The 5,227-nt window shown below is 35.2% G+C and overlaps 1 pseudogene; it reads right to left on the reverse strand.

Annotated features, from left to right (window-relative positions):
* Positions 1-2,307: 2,307 nt before the first annotated feature.
* The window catches only part of LOC113037904 (general transcription factor 3C polypeptide 2-like), an 8,224-nt pseudogene continuing 5,304 nt past the window's right edge, over positions 2,308-5,227 (reverse strand).

The following is a 5,227-nucleotide window of genomic DNA, read 5'->3' on the forward strand; positions in this document are numbered from 1 at the left end:
AGTTCTCAATTTCTGAATTAAAATCTATTTTTATGTGTTTGTGGGGCATGAAGTCAAACGTGTGGGTTGTACAATGAAGAAAAAGTCTCGTCAAAAGGCTGAAAATCTCAACAAGATGACCCTTGAGTAGGTTGGCCAACCTTGTGTTATTATTGCTTTGGAAATTAAATACTGAATATGTTTTGTTTTTATGAAAGTGGTACAAGCAACATGTAGAAAGCCATATTGTTGTTATGTGACAAAAAAAAAAACATAATCAGGAAATTATATAATGATTAGTTCAAGTTGTCATATGGTAAAACCCAAAGTAAATTATATAATAGGCCTATTTTGGCTTGTGATTTAAAAATGCATGATTTTTGTGAAAACAAAGTATTAAATTAATATGCTTACACTGTAGTCAAAGTATAAGAGGTATGTTGTACTTCATGGTCATTTTTGTTAGAAATTATTTTTAAATATGAATTAAATGATTATATTTCTAACAGCCAGGAACATGTGTTTTAATACAGATAATTTTTATAATCATGAACAACATTATTTTTTATCGACCCATACAGCACCAAAACACACTTGGAGTATCTGGACACGATCAGGATCAGATCCTGTTTCTCGCTGACATTTAGGTCAGGATTCAATATGAGCTGTTTTTATTTCAGATCATGTCCAATTTTTGAAGTGTGGTAACAGATCCATCACGTGCATCCGAGAACATACCAGAACAGATAATCAAGATGATCATAAATAATTGCATCCACTCCGTTACCCTGATTGATAACTTGACCTTTTCTGCGTCCTAGCCAGTCCGTTCATCCATCTCGATATTGTCATTTCCAACTTGATTCTCAATCATGTTAGTTCGGTCTAAGTAATTGCTAATCTCTGGTATCTGGTCATGTGTGTGATCAGCTTTTGCGAGCATTTTCTTTCATCCAACATTGCTTTTTCTTAATTGCCAATAGATTGTGCCAAGATGTCTGTCTTCAAAGACCAGATGGGTTGTTTTATTTTCTCTTTAAGAATTCTAGTACCACTGCATTAGACAGACACATTTAAAGCATCACTTTGTAGCTTGCAGCTTTCAAAGTATAAAAGCACACATGGCAGATGAATATTGATCTCCCTTATGTCTAATAAGGCTGAAGGCTTTGTAAAAAGCTAGTAGTAGTAATAAAAGGATCACACTCCTGGTTATTTTGCACCTGAGTCACTGCTTATATAAGTGAATTGTCTTGATAGGTGGCCTTTTATGGATAATGCAGTACATCTGATATCTCTTTTTTAACTCCACAGATATGGATTAACCCTTTTTGTTAACACAGATTTACAAATTGATTAGATTTCAATTCACAAGCTTCTCTACTTGAATCAGATTTCAGTTTGTTTGGATATATTTATTAAATTGATTGAGTTGTGTACAAATATTGATTTTTTTTTTTTAATCTTTTTTTTCTACTTCTAGTTGTGGTAAAATCGCAACATTTAAACTGTGGTTGTCCTATGACAAATTTATTAAAACTTGCAATAAAAGAGATGCCAATAACAGGTTAGTGTATTAAGTGTCTTCTCTGAGGTAAATGTAGCATGACACATTTTTACGAACTGTTTTTTGACCACTTTTTGTATTTAAAACAAAATACATGAGACATAATACATTTCAGTAAGTTGTATTGTTTTTTATCATGCTTTCTGAAGTTCATTCATGTTTATTTTATACTATAGCTAGTAGTTAAAAGAAAGAGATGATTGGTTAATCTCTGCACTGCCAATTGAGCCCAGGTGTTAAATTATGTCACATTAAATTGATATCGGTGCTTCAAAATGTCAATCAATTAATGGTGCAGTAAGCAATTTCTGAGAAACGCTTTTGAAAGTGAATGAGACCAAGTGCCAAAACACACTTGTACCCAATCACCAGTAAGTACATGGCATGTTTGTGAATTTGGGGGCAGACATATCAACACATGATCCTTTTTAAGTAGGGGCATGCTTGTTTTGTTGATTTAAAAAACCAACAGTTTTCTTAGAAACTTACTGCACATTTAAAAACTGGTAATCAATATTGTCAAGCCAGCCCTACTTTTACCAGGGCATGAGAAATATTCAGCTCTTCTATGGCATTTTTGACCAGACGTATGCATCCAGGACATTTGCAGAGCTTGGAATCCATCTCTGACAGTTGCAGTTAAATTGAACATACAGTAATCAACCCGGTGACCGCATCACTCAGCCACTTGTGGCCCTCTGGTGTTTATGTCAATAATGGTTTCATCCATCAGGATACCACTATCGGACTTGTGCCTCAACTCATTTAATCTTGCAGTCCACTTCAGCATAGCCTTTCCTCCTCAAGTTTCGGCCAGTCCCTCTGGAGTCTGGAGGACATGGAGTGCTTTTGGAGGATGCAAGCGTTCAGTATGAATCAGTGCATATGCTGTATAAATACTTACAGAACGAACATGCATTCTGCAGGCACTAATGTGCCTGTCTTGTATCATCTGTGCATGTGGGCATAGTTTACTGAGCTCCTGTCTGCTGCACAGTTGCTCATACATAAACTAGAGCGGAATATTATGACAAGAGAGCCCATGTTTGGAAGACGATGATACAAGGGAAAATGCCAAGAGCCAAATGGGGCTCTCTTGAGCACATAGTCTGTGCTCGGGTTGTCTGAGACCATTACCACTCTAGTTAGTGAGTCATGCTTGACAACCTGCTCTCCTCACCTTTAATTTCCAATTCTTTGCAGGCATGTGTTGGGTGCCAGATGAGTTTAGATTCAAATCATCAAATCATGCATATTTTCATGTGCACAAATTGAGGGTCTTATTAATAGATTTCATGTCCAAACAATGAAATTGCGGTGTTGTATTAAACAGTTCTTTGACGCTAATAATGCAATAAGCATACTTTTAATTAAGTTGCTTCAGACTGTGACTGTGACTAAACTAACCCGTCCACACGGAGACGGACCTTACCCCAATCCAATCTTTTTTTTCCTCGTCTCAAGAAATATCCGTGTCCACACGAAACCGCAAAATGATGTAGTATACATGCCAGACCAGTATGTGGTGCTGTTATTCTGCCACAGAGATACACTAAAAACTGAGAAGAAGACTTGGACTATGCTCATAAACCTTGCGCGTGGTACACAAACGAACATGGAACAATACATTTATTAATCTGTGTTAATGTTAGTTAATAAAAAGACAATCGTTCAGTGTTTGTTCATGTTTTTGTTGCTGTTACGGGACGTAGAGGTTTCTGACTAGGGGGAGACGTGGGCTGATGACGTCATCGTTTCAGAAAATATAAGATTAGCCATCCAGACGAAACGCAAAGACGGCTTTTTCAAATTTATCCACTCTGGGACCCCGGTTTCAAAAAATAGCGGTTTCACCTTCCGAAAACGCCGGATCCGTGTGGACGAAACGCCTATCCGATAAAAAATGTATGCTTATTCACAGAAACGCGCCTCCTAGAAATTTTACTTAAAACAGCAAAGTTTGCATGGATGGATGGATAGATATTTTATCATAGTTAATAAATGATCTTTTGTTGACCTGGGTGGAAAAACGCTTACACTTCCCATAATGCATTACCTGTGCTGAATCACTCTGAGCTGCAATTTAGTAAATCCGTCTGGTTTTAAACAATTTTTCCTATCCAACACTGCAGATTTAAAATTAAATTGTGACATAGGACTCCTGACTTGCATTTTTTACACTTTTTTCTTTGTGTGTTTCAAGCCATTCTGAAAATCTGTGGCATCAAAATTATTTTGACAGTTGGATTCACAGCTGTTTAATGTTAGGCTTGCATGCTTATTTTGCACCATTTGTTCAGGCATACTAGAAAAATCTTGTTTTAATTCAGGCTTTGTGTGGCCAAATATGTAGCCTTTTTACAAATATATTTGGTTTAGAAGTAATAAGATATGGATAGAATTTCATCCAAAGAAAGTAGTTTCTCAAGGTCTAAAAGTGGAAAACTGTTGACTTCTCATCTTGACCTGATCTGAATCTAAATGGGAAGTCTTTTCACATGGGAAAAAAAAGAAAGACATTTTGTGGTGAGCATGAAGATTTCTGTCATTTAATACATCCAAGGGAAGGATAATAAAGTGCTAAAAGCTTTCCAAAAATAGATGGAAATGTATAGTGAAAATCATATAAAACCCTTGTTTGAAATGGACTGTACTTTAAGCCTAAAATTTGAGTATCATTTAAAATGTGAGTGTTAAAGTGCAAAGAAATGACAAAGGTCGACCACTTCAATTGCATTTAGCTTCAGAAACACAGCTAAAACTGAATGTCCTGAATAATTTATTCTAGAAATAATGGCTTTTTAATTTTTTTTGCTTTAATTTTCTAATTTCCACAAGATATTTTACCCAACCAGGAATGTACAGTAAATGACATTAACCAGAGATCTGAAAATGACAGAAGTGTTTTCAGTGATTACCCTGCTGATCTTGGTTGGTTTGCTGATCTTCTACTGGTTAAGCTGGTGGGCCAGTTTAGGTGCAGACCACCTGGTTTAAACTATTTTCTCAGCAGGACAATTTGAGTGATTTGTGTTGCTCATGCCTATGCTATCCCAACACTCTTTGAATTGAACCTATCGCTCTAGCCCTGGTGCTCTTCTAGTTTCCATGACAGCAGATGCTAGCATAAGCCTGCCTGCCTGTCTCCTCTAAGATTGAAAGAGATAGATAAGCAAGCAAATGAATTCATTCCAAGGGGGTTCTTCAAAGTGCACTTAAACGGGCAAAAAAAATTATGTTATCGTTATAGATTGCATTACTTCTTTTAGACCTTTAATAATAAGTTAAAAGCTTCTTTTAAGCTTTTCATAAAGCAAACAATTACAGAGGAAAAACAGACATGCAGAGAAGCCTGTTACTGTCAGGTAGAGGATTCTTCTATGCGACCTTACGTCTTCTTTTATTTTTATTATATTCATTTATTTTTATTTATTTATTAATATATATTTTCTATATACATTTTGAAAACATTTATAACGATTCAAAAATATTATCACTTACCATCATTTGGATACATAACATTAAAATAAAGAAAAATTGAAAACACTTTTAAATTGTAATAATATTTCACCATGTAACTTTTTTTTTCTAAACGTAACTTTTTTTTTTCTAAACAAGTAAAGCATTCTTGATAACCATAAAATAAGAATACATAAAAAAATGTGACAGACCCCTAACTTT

This window comes from Carassius auratus, chromosome 20, assembly GCF_003368295.1.
Source record: "Carassius auratus strain Wakin chromosome 20, ASM336829v1, whole genome shotgun sequence".
NCBI classification, from domain to species: domain Eukaryota; kingdom Metazoa; phylum Chordata; class Actinopteri; order Cypriniformes; family Cyprinidae; genus Carassius; species Carassius auratus.